This window comes from Pleurodeles waltl, chromosome 3_1 (genome assembly GCF_031143425.1).
Source record: "Pleurodeles waltl isolate 20211129_DDA chromosome 3_1, aPleWal1.hap1.20221129, whole genome shotgun sequence".
In the NCBI taxonomy this organism is placed as follows: Eukaryota; Metazoa; Chordata; class Amphibia; order Caudata; family Salamandridae; genus Pleurodeles; species Pleurodeles waltl.
The window spans coordinates 470,858,760-470,882,569 of record NC_090440.1 but is presented as its reverse complement, the minus strand read 5'-3'; positions in this window follow the sequence as shown (position 1 = coordinate 470,882,569).

Genomic DNA, 23,810 nt, shown 5'->3' with positions numbered 1-23,810 from the left:
TCACAGACATGGTGGTCTGCTGTCTCCAGCAGGCCACCATCCCTGTGAGTGCTGCAAGTCGGTAGGGGGTCGCAAATTGCGACCCACCTTATTAATATTAATGAGGTGGGCCTTTGCGACCCACTTGCGAGTCGCAGATGGTGTCAGGGACACCATCCTGCATCCTGAATTGCGACTCGCAAATTGCGAGTCACAATTCAGGACATTGGTATCTGGCCCTATGAGTATTGTATTTCTTATGATATAGGGCCTGATTACAACTTTAGAGGACGGTGTTAATCCGTCCCAAATGTGACGGATATACCACCTACCGTATTACGAGTTCCATAGGATATAATGGACTTGTAATAAAGTAGGTGGTATATCCGTCACATTTGGGACGTATTAACACTGTCCTCTAAAGGTGTAATCAGGCCCATAGTACCCATATGATAAAAGTAGTATTGCATGAGCTTTGCATTTCTCCTAGTTCAGCCTTGGCTGCTCTGCTACCGCTATCAGCCTAAGCTGCTAGAACACTACTACACTCTACTAATAAGGGATAACTGGACCTGGCACAAGGTGTAGGTACCACTGGTATCCACCATAAGCCAGGCCAGCCTCCTACATTACTGTACTATGAAACATTTTAACTGTGATTTCCTTGAACCTATGCTGCCTTCTGGTTAAACTCTGTCCTTCATAGTAGGATTTTTTACTTCTTAGATTACATTCTTTTGCTCCTTTCTTGATCTCACACATTGTTTTTCATTTACTCCATTCTCCTGACTTTCAAGTTGACTGAGTACTATTTTAAGAAATGTCTTTGTTCTCTTACCAGTAGCTATTTTCTCCTTTAATACTTTTTCTGGATTTTGCCCCATTTGTTTCTCAGTTTTTAGGATATAGTTAGTTGCCTATGTTTTTTTCTTCATTCACTTTTTGACAACTGTTACTCTTGGTGTCCTTGGCATGGTCTCCCCTAACTGTTCGCCTCTGTTTTCCAGGTTGTTGATGTGTACTGGACTCTGTTTTTGATGTTTTTATTACTCTTGGCACTTTATCGCTGCTATCAAGCGCTAAACTGCAAGCACTCATATGTAAAATGTATGTGTATGCTTTCCATGCTTAGCATATTTGATTTACTGGTAATTCCCTAGTATAGTGCAGCAGAGATGCCCAGGGCCTGTAAATCAAATGCTATTAGTGGGCCTACAGCACTAGTTGTGCCACCCACATTAGTAGGCCTGTAAACACGGCTCAGACCTGCCCCTGCAGTGTCTGTGTGTGCAGTTTTAACCTGCCAATTCGACTTGCAAGTGTACCCACTTGCCAGGCCTCAACCTTCCCTTTTCCTACATGTAAGCCACCACTAAGGTGGGCCCTTCGTAGCCCCACGGGCAGGGTGCAGTGTATGTTTAAGGTAGGACATATACTAATGTGTTTTATATGTCCTGACAGTGAAATACTGCCAAATTTGGTTTTCACTGTGCATGGCCTATCTCTCTCAAAGGTTAACATGGGGGCTGCCTTTAAATATTATTAAAGCACATGTTCCCTTTGGGAGTACATTGACATTTGGAGTTTGGGGTCTCTAAACTGACAATTTAAAAATACATCTTTTATTGGAGTTGGTTTTGAGATTGTGTGTTTGAAAATGCCACTTTTATAAAGTAGGCATTTTCTTACTTAACCCCTGCCCTGCCAGGCCTTTTCCCCTCCTGTGCCGAGCCTTTTTTTGGCTATTTGGGGCAGTTTGCACTTAGGCCCTCATAACATTTTGTCCACATAAACTACCCATGCCAAATTTGCATCTTTTTTTCCAACATCCTAAGGATTCTAGAGGTACCCAGAGTTTGTGGGTTCCCCTGAAGGAGACCAAGAAATTAGCCAAAATACAGCAAAAACCTTTTTTTTCAAAAATGGAAAAAAGGGCTGCAGAAGAAGTCTTGTGTTTTTTCCCTGAAAATGGCATCAACAAAGGATTTACAGTGCTAAAATCACCATCTTCCCAGCTTTTAGGAACAGGCAGACTTGAATCAGAAAACCCAATTTTTTCACACAATTTTGGCATTTTACTGGGACATACCCCATTTTTACTATTTTTTGTGCTTTCAGCCTCCATTCAGTTAGTGACAGAAATTGATGTGAAACCAGTGCTGGATCCCAGAAAGCTAAACATACAAAAGTAGACAACATTCTGAATTCAACAAGGGGTAATTTGTGTAGATCATACAACTGTTTCCTACAGAAAATAATAGCTGACAAAAAGAAATATTGAAATTGGGATAAAAAAACAGCCATTTTTCTTCACATTTTACTCTGTAACTTTTCACTGTGATGTCAGATTTTTGAAAGCAATATAGTGTTACGTCTGCTGGATTGTTCAAGTTGTGGGTATATATAGGGCCTGTATGTTCATCAAGAACCCTAGGTACCCAGAGCAAACAATCGAGCTGCACCTGGCAATGGGTTTTCGTTCTATACAGGATATACAGCAATTCATTTGCTGAAATATAAAGAGTGAAAATAGGTATCAAGAAAACCTTTGTATTTCCGAAATGGGCACAAGATAAGGTGTTCAGAAGCAGTGGTTATTTGCACATCTCTGAATTCCGGGCTGCCCATACTAGCATGTGAATTACAGGGCATATCTCAAATATATGTATTTTTTATACACTGTCTTACATTTTGAAGGACAAAATGTAGAGAAAGACAAAGCAGAATAACACTTGTTTTGCTATTCTGTGTTCCCCCAAGTCTCCTGATAAAAATGGTACCTCACTTGCGTGGGTAGGCTTAATGCTTACAACAGGACACATCACATTTTTATATTGAAATCTGACATGTTTTTTGCAAAGTGCCTAGCTGTAGATTTTGGCCTCTAGCTCAGCTGGCACCTAGGGAAACCTACCAAACCTGCACATTTTTTCAAATCTAGACACCTAGTGAAATCCAAGATGGGGTGACTTGTGGGGCTCTCACCAGGTTCTGTTACCCAGAATCCTTTGCAAACCTCAAAATTTGGCCAAAAAAACACCTTTTCCTCACATTTCAGTGACAGAAAGTTCTGGAATCTGAGAGAAGCCACAAATTTTTCTTCCATCCAGCGTTATCCCAAGTCTCCTGATAAAAATGGAACCTCACTTGTGTGGGTAGGTCTAGCGCTCGCATCAGGAAATGCCCCAAAACACTATCTGGACACATAAAAATTATAAAATACAAAACTATCTGTTTTTGCGGGGGCACCTACATTTTCAATCCTAGGTTCAGCAACCATTGAGGGAAATGTACCAAGCCCAGACATTTCTGAAAACTAGACACCGAGGGAGTCCAGGGAGGTGTGACTTGCGTGGATCCCCCTATGTTTTCTTACCCAGAATCCTCAGCAAACCTCAAATGTAGCTACAAAATCAAATTTTTCCCACATTTCTGTGTGGGATCACCGCATCGGGACAAACTTCCCACCACTCAACATTTCCCCCGGTCTCCCGGTAAAAAATGATACCTCACTTGTGTATGTGGGCCAAGTGCCTGTGACAGGGAAGAGCCAAAAACATGTCAAAATTGAGGGGCAACCAAAGCGGGCCCAAAAGGGCAGTTTGAAAAAAAAAAGATTTTCAGGCTGAATTTTCATCGGTATAGATGAGACAATGTTGGGTGGTAGGAATTTTGTGGATTCCTGTAGATTCCGGAAGGTTCCATCACAAAAATGTGGGAAAAATGTGTGATTTCCAGCAAAGTTGGAGGTTTGCAGGGCATTGTGGGTAAGAAAATGGTGTGTTGCATGTGAAGCACGCCACCCTGGCATTAACCAGATGTTTAGTTTTCAGATGTGTCTAGGTCTTGTGGATTTTTCTACATGGCAGCTTCCCAAAGTCAAAAAAGTGCAGGCCTCACCATTCCAAGTGGGACAATTTTGAGAGTTACCAAGCTCTCATGGCCCAAATCTAAAACCAAAACCCAAAATAATCAAATTTCCTCTTGCTTGCAGTGGGATAAGATGTTTTAGTGTGTGGGGGGAGAGCTGAAAGACTGTTACCCCTTCAGTTGGGGTGGGGGCAGAACCAGGCCCATACTGGTTGGTACCCACCACTCCACTTTTTTTTTTTTAAATTCCTTGGCGTCTAGTGGACTTTATGCCACCCCGGGGTGTGGATTGTGGGTAATTGCCCCATCTGTTGGGGTGGGGGGTAGAAACAAAATCTTCCCTGGTCTCTGGTGGGCTTTCTGCCCCTTTAGAGGGCAGATGGGCCTTCCAAAAATAGGCGGGAGTGACCCTTATCCAAGGGGCTGTACCCCCAAACAAAATACACACACACACCAATCCCTGGTGTCTAGTGGTTTCTGCTCCCTTGGGGGCAGATTGGCCTAACAAAAATAGGACGATCTGCCCCTAAGGGAGGCAGAAGTGACCTAAATTCAATTTTCCCCCCAGGGGAGCGACCCTTACCTAAGGGGTCGCTTCCCATACATAAAAACATAAAGTAAATACAAAAGTATATATATCCCTGGTGTCTAGAGGTTTCTGCCCCCGCTGGGGCCAGATCGTCCTAATTATATTTTTCATTTTCTTTTATACTTACGCATAAGTGAGCGGCCCCTTGGGCAAGGAGCGCTTCCTGGGGTGGGAGGGGGGCAAAATATTTTTTAGGCCATTTCTGCCCTCAGGGACTAAGAAAACCCCTAGACACCAGGGAGAAACAAATTGTTGATTATTTTTTTTTTTATGGGTGGTGAGCGACCCCTTAGGCAAGGGTCGCTCCCGGGGGGGGGGGCAAATTATTTTTAGGCCATTTCTGCCCCCTGGGGGGGGGCAGGAAAGGCCCAAAAATATTGTGCTCCCCCGGGGAGCGGCCCTTGCCCAAGGGGCTGCTCCCCTTCTGCATAAGTAAAAAAAAAATACCTGCTGTCTAGTGGTTTCTGCCCCTCCTGGGGCAGATCGAACTAATATAATTAGGGGGTGTATGTCAGAACGACGCCTGCCGGAAAAAGAATGCTTGAACAACGAGGTTGGAACAACTACCTCGTTTTTAAACCAGAAAATACCCTGACCCCCCACTCCCGGCCCTAAACCTAAAACCCCGACCCCCACCCCCCGGCCCTAAACCAGAAAATACCCTGACCCCCAGTCCCGGCCCTAAACCTAAAACCCCGACCCCCCACCCCGCCCCCCCCCCAGCCCTAAACCAGAAAAAAAAAAAACTCCCACCCCCGGACCTAAACCTAAAACCCAGCCCGCCCCTAAAACAGAAAATACCCGACCCCCCCACCCCGCACCAAAAACTAAAACCCCGACCACCAACCCCGCCCCACTTACCTGAGTCATCGCCTCGTTGCGTTGTCCTCCTCAGCCGACTCCCTTGTTTGTGCCTTAACCACGCATGTGCTTTGTTCAGCACATGTGTGGTTAAATCACAAAACAACGAAGTCGTGGTTAAGGAAAGCGTTGTTCCGCTTTCGTTAACCAGGACTTCGTTGTTCTGGAGTCGGCCTTAAGGGCGTTTCCCAAAATTAGGCTGATCTGCCCCCGGGGGGCAGAAATGGGCTAAAAATAATTTAGCCCCCCAGGGAGCGACCCTTGCCTAAGGGGCCGCTCCCCACACATAAAAAAAACAACAACAATGTTTTTATCCTTGGTGTCTAGGGGTTCCCCCCCCTCCCCCGGAACCGCTCCTTGCCCAAGGGGCCGCTCCCCTTATGCGTAAGTATAAAAATAAAAAAATCCCTGGTGTCTAGTGGCTTCTGCCCCCCCCCGGGGGCAGAAAGGGCCTAACAATAATTTGGCACCCCCAGAGAGCGCCCCTTGCCTAAGTGGGTCACTCCCCACATTTAAATAAATAAAATAAACACAGAAAAATTATCTCTGGTGTCTAGGGGTTTTCTGCCTCCCCAGGCTGAACAATCAGCCCCCGGGGTTGGGGGCAGAAAAGGCCTACAAATATTTTGCCCCCCCTGAAGAGCGGCCCTTACCCAAGGGGCAGCTCCCCTCTTGACAATTACCTAAAAATAAAAATTCCCTGATGTCTAGTGTGCATTTCTGCTAACAGATCTCAACGCGATCAGGCAGCAGAAATGCTTGCAGAGACATGAAAGGAAAGGAAAGCCCTTTCCTTTCATGCCTCTTCCGGCCCCGTCCTCCAAAGAGGAAGAGAAATGCTCAGCATTTCTCTTCCTCATCGCACTGGAAGCATGATTCCAGCGCAATGGGAGGTGACCTCTGATGAGGTCAGCGCACGATTGTGTGCTGACTTCATCAGACGTCACTGGGGGAGTTCAGGGGGGTCGGGGAGGAAGGTAAAGCGATTCCCCTTACTGCCTTGCCATGGGGGGTAAGGGAGAAGCCCACGGAGGGAGAGCTAGCGCTCCCTCTGCACTCCGGTACAGGACGTAATGGTTACGTCCCTGGCACAGGAGCACTGTGCTGCGGTATGTAACCATTGCGTTCCCGGCAGAGAACGAGTTAAACCATTCTGTGACTCTTCCTGTTTGCGGATTCCCTGTCTGGGTTAGTTTGACAGTAGGGCTGTTTGCATCCTTCTCTAGACAGTGACACAAAGGGAGCTGGGGTGTAGCCTGCATATCCTAATGAGCCATCTGTGCTAGGAGGGAGGGGAGGAGTGATCACTTACACTTGAAAGGGCTGTGCCTGCCCTCACACAATGCAGTCCCCCAGCCCTTTGTGTGTGTCTGGGGCCTGGCCTGGGCAAGGCAGGATGTCACAAACAAGAGAGATTTTCCTTTGAAGTAGGTCTACTTCAAAGGCAGAAAGGGGTATAAGAAGAGCACCCAAAACCCCTGAAAATTAGGTCACTTCCAGAATCAAGAGAAACCTCTGCCAAGTAAAAGAGTTGAAGAGCTGAGGAGAAGTGCTGCCCTGCCTGTGACTGTGCTTTGTGGAGCTATCCTACAGTTGCTGCTTCTGCCTGCGAAAGGGGACTAAGACTGGACTTTGTTGTGCATTCCTGCTTGTGAAGAATCTCCAAGGGCTTGAACTGAGCTTGCCTCCTGTAGTTGAAGTCTCAGGGCCATCAAAGACTTCCCCTGCAGCACCTGGACTCTCTGCCGAGACTCCTGCCCTGCCAAGTGGTGCCCTCTTCAGTTCCTGGACCCTTGAAATGTGAAGGTGGCAGACAAATACTAAAAATCCATACACAGACAGCTGTGCGGGGGAATTCTCGATGCATCTTCCATGACGCGGGTGATAAACGACGTGCCGCCGGCTTTGTGGTTGAAACCAGTGCTCCACCTGCATCGCGGCTGGAAGATCGAGGCAACACGGCTGGAGACACAACACGCAACACCTGCTAACGGAGGCTGATAACGACCAAACCCCACACAGCTCAGTTTTTTGATATTGTGCGTCCTGATTTTCAACGCAACATCGTTGGGCACGGGAAAACAACACAAAGCCTGCCCGGACCTGAGGTACCTGTCCGGATCGACGCATCACTCTCTTGAGGTACAGGAGAAACAACACATGCCGACCTGACCGCAAGAGGAACAACGCACAGTCTCACTTGCGAGTGAGCAATCAATGCATCGCTGGCCTTTTCCGACGCACACTCACACATGCAGTGTTATTTTGACGCTACCAGGTACTTTTGCACTTTAACAACGTTCTCACTGTTTTCTAAAGGATTTAGGGGCCAGATGTAGGAACCGGTTTGCATGTCGCAAACTGCAAAAAACACAGTTTGCGACATGCAAAACGGCCATCGCGATGCTGATTCACATTTTGCGACTCAGTACTGACTCGCAAAATGTGAATCTGACTCGCAAATAGGAAGGGGTGTTCCCTTCCTATTTGCGAATCGCACTGCGATGCAGAATTGCTTTGTGACCGCTAAAGCGGCCGCAAAGCAATTCGCAGTTAACACCCACTTTCAGGAAAACGGGCTGCAAAAAAAAAAAAAACTGCTTTATTACAAAAGCAGTCACAGACATGGAGGTCTGCTGTCTCCAGCAGGCCACCATCCCTGTGAGTGCAGGGACTCGCTATGGGGTCGCAATTTGTGACCCACCTCATTAATATTCATGAGGTGGGTCTTTGCGACCCCATAGCGAGTCGCAGAAGGTGTCTGAGACACCTTTCTGCATAACATTTTACGAGTTGCAAATTGCGAGTCGGTATGACTCGCAATTTGCAACTCGCAAAATTTTCTGTTGCTACATCTGGCCCTAAGACTCTTAGGGGGTCATTCTGACCTCGGCGGTAAAAGGCGCTTACCGCCGGTCAGAAGACCGCCATAACACCGCCGCGGCCGCGGTAAACCGCCACGGTCATTCTGACCCACAACTGGCAAACCGCCAAAAACCCGACATCCACAAAAGTCCGCCACACCAAAGGTCAGCGAAAAAATGGCGATTACCAAACCTCCACCGTCACGGCAACAGAAATTCGCCCATGCCATTACGACCCACGAATCCATGCGGCGGTCTTTCAAACGCGGTATTCCATTGGCGGTACACACCGCCGCGGTCAAAATACACACACCCTTACAAAACACAACCACATTGGACAATTTGAAATACACACACCTGATACACATACACACACCACTCCCACACACTCAGCACAATATAAAACACACACCCACATTACCCACAAACCCTTACTTCCACAATTGCGAATCAAGGACAGAGAGAGACAGCACTGCTTAGAGTAGACCATCACACAGAGGCTAATCACAACATCACCCACACAATTACAACGCACAAAACACCATACACCACCACACACATCACACTCCACAACACATACAACATCCCTCACCTCATCCACACCACCCCATGGCAACCCAAAGACACCCCAGGTTCTCTGACGCAGAACTCAGGGTCATGGTGGAGGAAATAGTACGTGTAGAGCCCCAGCTCTTCGGGGCACAGGTGCAGCATACAACAATTGCTAGGAAGATGGAGCTATGGCAAAGGATAGTCGACAGGGTCAACGCGGTGGCGCAGCATCCACGCAATCGGGAGGACATCAGGAAGAGATGGAACGACCTACGGGGGAAGGTGCGTTCCATGGTATTAAGGCACAACATTGCGGTACAGAAGACTGGCGGCGGACCCCCACCTACTCCCCCAGAATTCACAGCATGGGAGGAGGAAGTCTTGCACATCCTGCATCCTGAGGGCCTCGCAGGAGTATCTGGAGGAATGGACTCTGGTAAGTCAAATCTTAACTACTACTTCCCACCGCCACCCCATCTGCATGCCAGCACATACCCCCACCCTCACCCCCACCCCCATCACACCAACTCCTTCCAAATGTACCACCATCACAACCCACCCATCCCAACACCTAGACCTGCATGCGACCACAAAGCATGGACACCCATCACCAAAGCATGCCCACTGCACATAACCATCTCCCCCACAAGCCACCCTCACAAAAGCCCCCACACGGGAATGCCTGCACTTGGGTACACGGACACCCATCCATCCCACGAAATGCCACACACAAAACCAATAACCATACCCTTATACCCCTGCAGGACCTGAACGCCACCACACCGCCACGGAGGGTCCAGAGATGTCCATCCCACCCCCAGAAGAGGCCCCCAGCGATGACAGCAGCTCTGTCGACCTGGACCCAGATGACCAGCCCAGCCCATCGGGGACCTCTGGACAGTCGGTTCCCCACAGACAGCCACAGGCTACACCAGACCTAACCCCCTCTGGGAACACCAGCACAGATCCCACCCAGCGGGCCCATGCCTCTGTCTCCAGGACACGTCAATCAGCGGTGTGTCCGCCACTACAGGGCACCCTGGTTGACCCACCACCCCAACAACAACAGGGACCTGGGGGCAGTGGTAGTGGGCACACCGTCCAGGGGACAGAGGCCCAGGGAAACAGGGGAACTGGGAGGGCTGCTGTGCGACAGGGGGGGGACAGGCCCAGGGAACCCACTCTCCAAGAGGCCCTCACCACCATCATGGGAGCATACCACCACTCCCAGGAGACAATGGCGACGGTACTGGCCAGGTTCCAGGAGATCCAGGCACAGCAGGAGGAACGGTACATGGGGTTCAGAGAGGAACTGAGGAACATCGGTTCCGCAATGGGGACCATCGTCCTGGCCCTTAACCAGATAGTCACCACATTGCGGGACCATGTGGCACCCCAAAGGGCCCCTGTCACTAGCCCAGGCCAGGAACAGCCTACCACCTCCGCCGGTGCTAGTGAACAGGAGGCACCCACACAACGACAGGCCACCAGAACCCCACCTCCTGCTGAAGAAGAACCACCCCGCAAGCGGAACCTGAGATCACACAAGAAGACAGAGTAGGATTGCAAGACCCCCGCCAGCATAAGATACCCCCTGATGTCATCCCACTGTCCCACATTGTCACCCTGTCCAACCTTGAACTGCCCCTGCTCCATCCTTCCACAGGCATATGGACAATGCACCTGTGAAACTGAGAACTGGACTCTGCCATGGACATTACTCCACCCCCACCCATCACCGTTTTACTATCATGTACCTATATGTAGCACTTATAATAAATCACTTATTGCACTTACAATTACAGGAGTCTTCTTTTATTTTACTATTATGTATCACACATAACGGTGCAATTATGTTCTGTTACATTGTAATGACAACATACCAATGACAACAAGCTGTAGTCCATGGGCAAACAAAGCAGAAGTCACGCAGTTGGTCAAACAGCTCTGAAAAGTGAAGGGAAAGTAACAATTCAGTTAAAAGGAAATGGTGGGAAACACAGAAAGTAGAGACGCAGGAGGCCTGAAGTAAATGTAAAATGGCGTGGGTGAATCTTACCTGTGTGCTACTGAAAATACTGTTGTATAACTGTATCCCTGTTGTCCGTGTCGTCCCCGTCGTCTTCCTCCTCTTCACTCTCCACAGGCTCCACAGCTGCTACAACACCACCATCTGGACCATCCTCCTGCAGGAAAGGCACCTGGCGTCGCAATGCAAGATTGTGAAGCATACAGCAGACCACGATGATATGGCACACCTTCTTTGGTGAGTACATTAGGGATCCACCTGTCATATGCAGGCACCTAAACCTGGCCTTCAGGACCCCGAAGGTCCTTTCTATTATCCTCCTAGTTCGCCATGGGCCTCGTACCATTCCTCTACCCTTGTCCTGGGATTCCTCAAAGGGGTCAATAGCCAGGAGAGGTTGGGGTAACCAGAGTCACCTAATAACCACACACGGTGTCTCTGTAGCTGTTCCATCACATAAGGGATGCTGCTATTTCGCATAACATACGCGTCATGCACTGACCCAGGGAACTTGGCATTTACATGGGAGATGTACTGGTCTGCCAAACAGACCACCTGGACATTCATAGAATGATAACTCTATTTCTGTACACCTGCTCACTGCCTTTGGGGGGTACCAAAGCCACATGGGTCCCATCAATGGCACCAATGATGTTGGGGATATGTCCAAGGGCATAGAAATCACCCTTCACTGTAGCCAAATCATCCTCCTCAGGGAAAACAATGTAGCTCCGCATGTATTTCATCAGGGCAGACAACACTCTGGACAAAACCTTAGAAAAGATAGGCTGAGACATCCCTAATGACATGGCCACTGTTGTCTGAAAAGACCCACTTGCCAAAAAATGGAGTACTGAGAGAACCTGCACCAGAGGGGGAATCCCTGTGGGTTGGCGGATGGGGGACATCAGGTCTGGCTCCAGCTGGGCACACAGTTCATGAATAGTGGCTCTGTCAAGTCTGTAATGAAGTATAATATGTCGTTCTTCCATTGTCGATAGGTCCACCAGCGGTCGGTACACAGGAGGATTCATCCTTCTCCTCGCAAGTCCCAGCCGACGGTGCCTAGGAAGGACAACATGGAGTACAGAGTGAAGCAAGCCACAGGTTCGTTCACACAGCTTGCACAGTAAATGAATCGCAATGCAGTGAAAGGCATGTATGAGTGGCAATGCACAGCCTAGGCCTGTGTGACGCAGTAGAAATTAAGCCATGTGGGCCTTTGAAATGGCGGCTGCCTGACCTGTGAAGTGTGACAATGGGATGTGAGGTCAATGCGCTGGCGTGGCACACCGTGGCGGTCGAAGACCGCGGTGCGAAGCCGCATTGGTTAACATTGAACCCTATGGGTATCAGGAGCCAATGATGATGTGCGCCGGCGGTCGCGGTACGCACCGCGGTGGTACGCACCGCCGCGGGCGTGACCGCCATTTTCGAGCTGCTTAATCACTCGAGACCTGATCATCCACAGGAGAGGACCTATACTACAAGTGCTGCTGTGACCTCGGTCTGGGAGATACTATGGCTGCTGCGACTGGGGAAAGGGCCCCTGCCTTCACTTCAGAAGAGTTGGAGAAACTTGTTGATGGGGTCCTCCCCCAGTATGCGCTACTCTACAGTCCTCCAGACCAACAGGTGAGTACACTGGGTGCACGTTGAATGGGCTATGCCTGTGTTGAGTGAGGTGTATGTAAGATGGTGGGGAGGGGAGCGAATGAGGAGTGCAACGCACGACAGATGAGAGCATGTGCCACATGGCAAGGTTGGGGAGGGGGGGCCACTCACATCTACCATGCAGAAAAGTGATGATATTTCCTTTCCCACCCTGTACATGTCAAATAGGTCAGCGCCCATCAGAAGATTGAGATTTGGCGTGCCATCGCCAAGGACGTCCGGGCCCTGGGGGTCCACAACAGACGGGGCACCCACTGCCGAAAGAGGTGGGAGGACATCCGCCGCGGGACCAGGAAGACCGCAGAGTCTCTGCTGGGGATGGCCTCCCAACGTAGGAGGGGTGCCAGTCGTACCTTGACTACCCCGATTTGGATGGGCGCGTGGGGACATCACAGCAGACACAAGGGGGTGAGTATCAGCACATTCTGCTATCTTTGCGCGCAGTGGAGGTGTCTGGGTTGTGGAGGAGGGCTGTGGGTGACATTAGGCCAGGGCGCTTTCTGTAGGCTAGTCCCCTCCTTTAGGCATGGCCCTGTGCCCCCGCCCCCCTCCTCTGTAGGGTGCCAAGTAGAGCTATCCATGGTCCTGCATCACCCATGTGTGCATTTGTTGTCCATAGACCTGTAGGCCTAGTCACAAGTACTGAGTAGTGTACCCCGATTGCGCGGCGTAGTGCAGGGGGCTTCTGTGTCTGTCCTCTCCGCCAACGGTGTTGCCAATGCATGCACTCAACCTGTCTTTATTTCTCCCCCCACCCATTTTCTTTATCTTCCTGTGCATGTGTGCATTAGCATCATCAGGCGGAGGAGAATTGGCATCGGAGCACGAGGGAGCTGCAACTCACATGGCCCCGGAGGGTCATGCTACAGACACCGAGTTCACCAGTGAGACGGAGGGCGAGGGGAGCTCCACAACGGGGACCCGTGGAGACGTCAGCGACACCGACACGTCCTCGGAAGGGAGCTCCCTTGCGGTGGCGGCAACATCCGTGCCCACCGCCACAACAGGTACAGCCGCCACCTAGCGCACCAGCCCCGCCCTCCCAGCAGCCCCTCAGCCTTCGCTCCGTGCCCGCTGGCCCAGGAAGGCGGGCATCTCCTTCGCCCCAGGCACCTCAGGCCCTGCCCCAGTTACCCCTGCTGCCCTCAGTGAGGAGGTCATTGACCTCCTCAGGACACTCATTGTTGGGCAGTCTACCCTCTTGAATGCCATCCAGGGTGTAGAAAGGGAGGTGTATCGGAGCAATGCATACCTGGAGGGAATTCATTCGGGTCAGGCTGCCCATCAACGATCGTTCAATGCTCTGGCCTCAGCACTGACGGCAACCATAGTCCCTGTTTCCAGCCTCCCTCTTCTAACTGCCTCCACCCAGTCCCAGTCTCCTGTTCCTCTGCCTATCCCATCCACACCATCAGACCAGCCTGCACACACCTCAACACCCAAGGGCAGCTCATCCAGACATAAGCACCACAGATCCCACAAGCATTCACACAAACAACATCCAGATGCAGACATGCCAACAGTCACTACCACCTCTGTGTCCCCCTCCTCCTCGTCTCCCTCCTCCCTCCCTGTGACGTCTCCACTCACACCTGCATGCACACCACCATCAGCCAGTACTTCCATCACCAGCACACCCTCCAGTACAGTCCGCACACGTGCAGTCACCACCCCCACTGCCATTTACACGTCCCCTGTGTCCTCTCCCAGTGTGTCTGTCACCCCCTCTTCCAAAACACACAAACGCAGGCAGCCACCCACCCAACAGCCATCCACCTCACGACAGCCTACGTCACAAGCACCTGCACCCAAAGACAGCACACTTGACTCTCCTACAACCACATCCTCTTCCTCCACTCCCATACCCACTGCACCTACCCTTCCCATTGCTCCTAAAAAACTTTTCCTCTCCAAAGTTAACCTCTTTGCATCACCTGACCCAACCCCTCCATCTGGTAAGAGTCCTAAGAGCACCTCAGCCACCACCAGCCCTGCATGGAGGGTGACCATTGTGCACGGGTTTTGGAGTCCACCTTTTCCGAGTGCAGATACATCGGCCAGCAGCAAGGGGACAGCCAGCCCACCCCCTGGGAAGAGAACCCGAAAAACAAAGGGCCGGCGTGAGAAGGCTGAGACGGCTGCCACCAAGGAGCGTAGTCGTGGCCCGTCACCTGCCACAACATCCAGGGGAGGCAAGGGCCAGAGAGCTTCATCGAAGGAGGGCAAGGACAGCAGGGCATAGAAGTCAGCCAGCAGGCGCGCGGACCAGGAGGGCCCCACCAGCCCCATACCGGGTGTGACGGAGGACATCCACGGGCCCAGGACTCCATCACAGGAGGGGCCAGCAACCGCACGGTCGGAGGGCGACTAAGCGGTGAGTCCTGGCCAGGTCTGGCTCCCTTGAAAGACAGGACAAGCACCGCTGAAGAGGGCCCCGCCAAGACAGGCACCGCTGAACAGGGCCCCGCTGTGAAGAGCACCGCTGAACAGGGCCCCGCCGTGAAGAGCACCGCTGAACAGGGCCCCGCCATGAAGAGCACCGCTGAACAGGGCCCTGCCAAGACAGGCACCGCTGAAGAGGGCCCCGCCGTGAAGAACACTGCTGAAGATGGCCCCGCCAAGACAGGCACCGCTGAACAGGGCCCCGCCAAGACAGGCACCGCTGAAGAGGGCCCCGCCAAGACAGGCACCGCTGAAGAGGGCCCCACCGTGAAGAGCACCGCTGAAGATGGCCCCGCCAAGACAGGCACCGCTGAACAGGGCCCCGCCAAGACAGGCACCGCTGAAGAGGGCCCCGCCAAGACAGGCACCGCTGAACAGGGCCCCGCCGTGAAGAGCACCGCTGAACAGGGCCCCACCGTGAAGAGCACCGCTGAAGACGGCCCCGCCAAGACAGGCACCGCTGAACAGGGCCCCGCCAAGACAGGCACCGCTGAAGAGGGCCCCGCCAAGACAGGCACCGCTGAACAGGGCCCCGCCGTCTCAAGCACCGCTCCGCTGGGCCCCGCCGTCCCAAGCACCGCTCCGCTGGGCCCTTCCTGTCAAGCACCACTCCGCTGGGCCCTTCCTGTCAAGCACCGCTCCGCTGGGCCCTTCCTGTCAAGCACCGCTCCGCTGAGCCCTTCATCTCAAGCACCGCTCCTCTGGGCCCCGCCGTCTCAAGCACCGCTCCGCTGGGCCCCGCCGTCTCAAGCACCGCTCCGCTGGGCCCCGCCGTCTCAAGCACCGCTCCGCTGGGCCCTTCCTGTCAAGCACCGCTCCACTGGGCCCTTCCTGTCAAGCACCGCTCCGCTGGGCCCTTCATCTCAAGCACCGCTCCGCTGGGCCCCGCCGTCTCAAGCACCGCTCCGCTGGGCCCTTCCTGTCAAGCACCGCTCCGCTGGGCCCTTCCTGTCAAGCACCGCTCTGCTGGGCCCTTCCTGTCAAGCACCGCTCCGCTGGGCCCTTCATCTCAAGCACCGCTCCGCTGGGCCCTCTGTCTCAAGCACCGCTCCGCTGGGCCCTTCCTGTCAAGCACCGCTCCGCTGGGCCCTTCCTGTCAAGCACCGCTCCGCTGGGCCCTTCATCTCAAGCACCGCTCCGCTGGGCCCCGCCGTCTCAAGCACCGCTCCGCTGGGCCCTTCCTGTCAAGCACCGCTCCACTGGGCCCTTCATCTCATGCACCGCTCCGCTGGGCCCTTCATCTCAAGCACCGCTCCGCTGGGCCCCGCCGTCTCAAGCACCGCTGGCCCATTGACAGTGCCGGTTCTGTGTCGAGCTGGTGTTCACGCTGCACTCTGAGCACCCTGCCTCCTCCAATACCAGTGGAGTCGGTTATCCATCTGATGGACTGTGGCTTTGCACTCCCCAGGATGGCACAGTGGGCAAACCACCCACTGTAGAGACTTGAGAGACTGTGGCTTTGAACTCCCCAGGATGGCACAGTGGGCAAACCACCCACTGTAGAGACTTGAGAGACTGTGGCTTTGCACTCCCCAGGATGTAACAGTGGGCAATCCACCCACTGTAGAGACTTGAGAGACTGTGGCTTTGCACTCCCCAGGATGGCACAGTGGGCAATCCACCCACTGTAGAGACTTGTGAGACTGTGGCTTTGCACTCCCTAGGATGGTACAGTGGGCATGGAGGCCCCTCGTGGATCTGGCGTCGTGGACTCAACTGGCTGAGGTGCCCCCCCTTCCCTTCCCCATGAGGTGCCTGTAGTTTTATCATCTGATGCCCCAGCAGTGTTCTCTCCAACGGTATCTGGTCTCCTGTGTGGGCTTTGCCCATGTGTTTGTGGACATTGGCCCACGGACTGTGGAACTTTAACAAAATGAGCTGGACTTATTGCCTATGTATTTAGTTTTCGCACTGTTCATTTTTTTTTTATATATTTCAAATAGATGATTTTCCATGACTTCAATGAACCTCTGAGTTGTTGCTCTGCATTGATGTGTAGATAGTTGGGGGGGGGGGGTGTCGCGTATGTGTGTGCCCGTAAGCTTTCCTCCTCCACCCTCCCCTGTGTCGTAGGTGCAGTACTCACTGTTGTCGTCTGCGCCGGCGTTCGTACTCGTGGTAGATGAGCAGGTAGACAATAGCTGGTAGGATGTTTAATTCGGGCTCCATGCTGTCCAGGTTCCTCGTGGAGTGTGTATAGGTGAGCGTTTTCCCGTTCGTAGTCTGTTTCCGCCGTGTTTTTATCGGCGGGGCTCCAACCCCGGAAAAGGTGGCGGATTGGTGAGTTGTGATAGGGTGGGCGGTACATTGTCTGCCGCCTGCCTGTTGGCGGTGACCGCCGCGCTGTTTGTCTGTCCCGCCGTGGCGGTCGGAGTGTTAAAGTGGCGGGTTGTGTTGGCGGTTCCCGCCAGGGTCAGAATTCCTTTTTTTTTACCGCCTGCCTGTTGGCGGGTTGGCCGCCGCTTTATCACCGACCGCCAGGGTTGGAATCACCCCCTTATTCTTTGAAAATTCATAACTTGACTTGTGTATGTTGGATTTTTGTCATTTTGGTCTTGTCTTGTTTAGATAAATATTCTCAATTTTTCAAAACATGTGTTGTGTCATTTTGTAGTGTTTTTACTGAATTATTGTGTGTGTTGACTCAAATACTTTACACATTGCTTCTGAAGTTAAGCCTGCCTGCTCATGCCAAGGTACCAAGGGGGCAAGTGGGGGTTAACTGAGGGTGATTCTCCTTTACCCTGACTAGAGTGAGGGCCCTTGCTTGGGCAGGGGATAAACTGACTGCCAACCAAAGGCCCCATTTCAAACAACAGCATTCTAAGTCTGTACAGTTAAGAAGGTTATATCTGAAAAGTAGCTAAATAAATGTTTTAAGGGTATATATGGTTTAAGACTCGCGCCCTAAGGTAACTATAACTCACATCCCTGCCATGTACAGTTTTCTCCTCAATAGTTTTACTGGAAAAGTTACAGTAACATTATCACTGATGATATCAAAGAAATCAAGAGTGCTGCAATTTCTGCTGTAATTAGCAGTGTATGGCGTGGGCATGAGTTACAGTTACTTGACTCTAATTATAACAAATTAATTTCAATGGTTTTGTATGTTTAAATAGTGAGCCGAACTATAACATTCCTGTAACCTTTGTTTTTTTAATTGAATTTCTATGTTTTTTTTTTTAATTCTATTTCCTAACTATGACACCCCTGTAAACTTTATTTTTTCAGTGAATGTCTACTTTTTTTAAGGTAAAGTAATTTTCATTACTATAAGTTAATCTAACCACCAATGTGCTCAGCCTTCGGCCATGCGCGGTGGCGGCCAGCCCATATAGCCTCCCAACCCTTTGGCCGTGCGCAGAGGGGGTTGGCAACAGGGCCTGGACAACTGCAATAACCACCCAACCCGGCTGTTTGACAGCTTTCCCTCACTGAGAGTGGAGTGTCTGCTGTGACTTGGTGGGAGCTGTGTGTGTGTGTATTTATATATATATATATATAGATATATATATATTTATATACATATATATATATATATGAATATATTTTTTATGTATATACATTAACTTAAAAAAACAAAGGTTACAGGGATGTTATAGTTAGGCTCACATTTCAAATGTACAAAACCGTAGAGATTCATCTGTTAGAGTTATCTCAAGTAACTATAACTTATTCCCTCAGGAAACTATAACTTGTGCCCCCATCATGCACAGTTATATAATCAATAACTTTACTGCAGAAGTTACAGTGACATCATCAATGATGTTATCAAAGATGTCATGAGTGCCATAATTTGTGGGGTAATTAGCAGTGGATGGCGAGGGCTCGAGTTATAGTCACCTTTAAGCACGAGTTAAGTTAATTGAGCTAACTCTATCTATAACAGTTGCATTTCTATGGTTTTGTAGGTTTAAAATGAGAGCCTAACTATAACATGAATAAGTGAATTTCTGTGTTTTTGTTTTCTAATTTCATCTCCTAGCTATAAAGTCCCTGTAACCCTTGTTTTTTTCAGTGAATTGTTATGCTTTTTTTAATATAAAGTAATTTCCATTACTATATGTTACTCTAAAGCAGGGATGGGCCGCAGAGCATGCACCCAACCCCTATAACAACCCAACCCCATACTGGGCACAGCCTTCGGTCACCTGTGGTCTGGCCCATACAGGCCAACTCCTTAACACACCCTAACCCACGCTGCGCCCGGCCTTTGGCTGTGTGCTTTGGGGGTTGGCCGCTGGGTCTGGACTGCAGCCTGGTGCTGCGGCCAACCACCCTAACCACCCAACCCTGTACTGTGCACAGCCTTTGGCCGGGTGCAGCGGAGTTGGCCACACCCTGTCTCTCTGGGTGTGAAAATAGGTGTGACAGGGTGTGTCTGGGTGTTAGAGTGGCTGTGAGAGTGTCTGTCTGGGTATGAGAGTGGGTGTGTCAGTGTCTTAGTGGGTCTGTGAGCGGGTGTGTCAGTGCCTGTGTGGGTCTGTGAGTGGGTGCACAAGGGTTTGAGTATGTGTTGGTGGGTGGTGGTCCCTGGGGCTGCGGGGGTCAGCTCGGCCTTCCTGCTTTCAATGTAATAATCGCCACATGGAGCTGGCCCATGCACCTCTCTCCTTATTTTTTACTTTGCCCCTGGAAAAAAAACAAGCAAGTGCAGGAGATTGTTTATTTTTTAATTATTTTCTGCAAATTCACAAATGTTGGATTTCCTTGAATTTCTCAAAAACTACTGAACCAATTTGCACCAAATAAGCGAAAACATAATCTGCATACTGAAAGCTAGGTTTCTGCCAAATTTGGTGTAATTCCATCCAGCGGTTTAGGCTGTACTCATGTCTAAATGCCCTATGGAAAATAACATGGGAAATGCAACTTTTTTCACCCCACCCCTTTTTCGTGGCCCCCGCTCACCGAACACCTTGAAACTTTCCATGCACAGCAAGAATCACCATGGCACTGAAGATTCGTCAAGCTCTAACAAACATAAAGGCAATTCAAAAAAAGCTTTTCCTATGGAAACATGGTCCTAACTGTAACTACCTAGTGGCATCTGCTCTTCACAACATTTTCAAAACTAATCTGACGGTCGGTTCAGCTGCTGTCTTGAAAGTTTCACGGTGATCTGTCAAGCGGGAGACAGAGAAAAAGGGGGGTCCGAAAGCACATTTTTCCCATTCATTGTCCCTTAGGGTATTTAGGCATGCTTACAGGCTGTGGATCCTCCACAGATCCAGCAGTCCCCATGCTCACATCTGATTGCCTTCCAATACTCCAACCAGGAAGTGATGCCAGCCAGTTTGGGACTCGGCTTCAGGTGTCTGAGTCTGAGCTAGATACCTCGTTTCAAGGTAACAAGGCTTGGTGGCTCCTCTTAGGGACATGGCATTGGCCGATTAGGTTTAACATACCCAGCTCTCCTTTAGGTGGAAGGTTAGATCTATCAGAATAGGGTACTAGGACATATTATGCACTCTATGTCTTTCCACATTACTGCAAGATGGTGGGGGTCTTTATAATCCTGACTCTTGTCTTTACAATTCTGTCTCTTGCACTGTTAACTATCCTAAACATTGCAGCCCATAGAATTTAAAGCAGATTGCAGATTGTGTTAAATAAAAGCTATTGAAACATTACTGGTGATCTCCGTTTAACCACAACACTCCCTGAGATGTCATACTCTTGAGTCCATGGGTAAAGGCTGCCACAAATCACCTTTAACTGTGTGGGTTTTTGGTGAGGTACCTCTAGTGAGTTGGAAGGGTTGGGACTACAGTTGCGACTTGTTGTAGGATAGGCATAGTCACCTACAAGCATAAGTACTGTCATCCTTAAACCAGCAGTCTTGCCTAGAGCAAGAGTCCAACTACGACATGGCGTCACCAACAATGGTGTTTAGACACTAATTTACGGACACACCAACTATCACTGTCTCACAGACAACAGGTACCCTAAGTACCATTATACGGAGACGTCCGTGGTCTTTGGGAAGATCCTCCTCAGCTGAACAGGGAACAGCTAATTAGGTTGTAGGTTGTTCGAGCCTGAACTCATAAAAAGGACTATACTCCCCACTTGGTGTTTCATCTCTTATACCCATCTTGTCGAAAATGGCAAATGCCATAGAGCTTCCTGAGAATGCTAGACAAGCATTAACATTACATTTAGTAGCACATGGGGCTACAGAAGAGGGTGGGGATGTCACTTTCATAGTAAAAACTAATGAAGCTTACCAAACAGAAACATTTTACTCTTGGGTCAGCTTTCCGGAGGAAGAGCACAGAACAGTCACATTTCACACATTTAGAATTGCTAATGTACCTCAACAGTACCAAGCATACTAGTATCATGAAATACTGCTTACTTATCAAGAGCATCAGAACTAGTTTGAAGGCGCCCTACCACATGTAATACAACACATGAGATTAGGGGCCAGATGTAGCAATGTACCAAATTGCGACTTGCAATTTGCAAGTCCCTGCGACTCGCAAATTGCAAGTCGCAATTTGGCATGCAGAAAGGTGTCTCAGACACCTTCAGCGAGTCGCTATGGGGTCGCAAAGACACACCTCATTAATATTAATGAGGTGGGTCGCAATTTGCACCCCCATAGCGACTCTGGGCACTCATGGGGATGGAGGCCTGCTGGGAACAGCAGACCTCCATGTCCGTGACTGCTTTTAAATAAAGCAGTTTTTAAAGGAAAACGAGCTGCACTTAGAAAAAAAAAAAAAAACCTTTTGTTTCGGATTTTTTCAGGGCAGGCAGTGGTCCCTTGGACCACTGCCTGCTCTGAAAAAATATTTTTGGGTCCAGTCACAAAGGGGAATGGGTCCCATGGGGACCCCTTCCCGTTTGCGAGTGGATTACCATCCACTTCAAGTGGATGGTAACTGCGACTCCATTTGCGACCGCGTACGTAGTCGCAAATGGAATTGCATACCACTGCGACTTGCAAATAGGAAGGGAACACCCCTTCCTATTTGCGACTCGGAAATGCATTTTGCGAGTCGGTTCCGACTCGCAAAATGCATTTCTACATAGCAAACACACATTTGCGACTCGCAAACCGCGATTTTCGCCGTTTGCGAGTCTCAAAGTGTTTGCTACATCTGGCCCTAGGTCCTTTAGGTAATGATGGACCAATGTGGCCCATGTTTGCCACATACACACCTCACCCAGGTATACAAAATATGCAAGCAGCAGATCTGCAAAATTTATACGATGAGTTTGTAACACTCTCCAAGCGGCTTGTTCAGTTTGTGATGAGGACTTTGAACACAACACCAGCGCGTCCAACACCACCAGCACATGCTGGATACCAATTGGCTACTGGGATTAATCCACAAACAGTGCATATTATTATGGGTAAAGTACCCACAGAACGGGAGAAAATACCATACTGGATAGCCCAAAAAACAAATCAGCTGGAAGCTGTGTTTCCCCATACGGGACCACAGGAGATACATAGAATTCTCACATGTGCTTGCCCTTCGGGATGGTTCCCTCGGTAGATAACTGCTCCACATGGGGTACAGTCTTCGCTGCAATTTATACCACCACACATGGTACCCTGACACTTGCCAATTTACCGGAAGTGTAAAAACAAATACAAAATGAGCATGGGTAGCACCTGCCCTAGATTTGGGGATAAAATTAATTTGTAACTTCAACGCAGTTTCCTCAATAATACTCAGTAACATTAAAGGGGAAGCAGTAGCACTGGCTATACACCAGCGTCTCCAAGAAACTCCACATTTGGAACAGGAGAGACAGCTACCGAAAATTATTTCCGATACCTATACTAGTATAGGATGGGATAGTCTGGGAGCCAAGCCGAAAAAGCTAGAATTACAAAGTAACGCCCCTAAGGAAGGTACAAAACAGGCACATGAGGGTTCTAAAAAGTGCTGGGATAAGCCAAGACAATTTAAAGATAGAGAGAAGCAGAGAGCAGACTGTCCACATCCGGAGAACTCCGAAAGGAGGCACACTCTCAGAAATAGGGAGAATATACAAACTCCAGACACATATACTGATTCATGTCCCTCTTGTTCCTTTCAGGACGCACCAGATAGACGTAGCGAGAGAAGGGGCCATCCTGATCGATGTCCTGAATACGTGAAACAAAAGAAAGACTCAATACAGTCTACAGTCAAAAGAGAAGAAAAGACTTCACAACAAAAGCCACAGTTTAAAAAGAAAAAGGTGGCAGCACTTTCAGTTAAGAATGCCAGTACACTTGAGAACGTTGCTGAAGAACATGACATGGGCAGTGACACTGTTAGTCAGCGCAGCAGAGGTCACGAAATATCGCCGAGTCTGAAAGATCATCTGGATGCAACAGCAACTACCGATTATATTACAGTTCAAACGGCGGATAGAGTTTATGATTTGAAGATTCAAATTGAGGGAGACGTATTGGTGGGATATTTTGGGATGAACTTAATTGTGATTCCTATTGGCCGAAAGAGATTGGCCAACCGAACATGTCCGCAAGCTCCCACATAGGGAAGATGTAATTTTGCCTTCTTTCGTTAAACATGTTCCAGAAGCAGAAAAAGAAGCCTATGCTGTCAAATGGGCTTTAGCCCAGGCACGTGCGTTATACCGCAATCATGTAGGTTGGGACAAGGACTCTCCTTGTCATGTAGTACCCATTAGGTCTACACCCCAACCTCACACACAATACAATTTTAAACATGAAGCAAAAGCTCCGGTGAGGGAGATCCTCACTCAGCTGGAGTATCAGGGAGTAATTGAGCCCTGTGCCTCTGCAATGAATAACCCGTTATTTCCGGTTGTGAAGCCGGATCATTCCTATAGAATAGTATTAGATTACAGACATTTAAACAGTCATCTGCACTAATAAACAATATAGTGCACAAGAAATATAAAACAACGTTGGATATTTCCAACGGGTTTTTCTGCCAGAATTTAGCAGAATTAA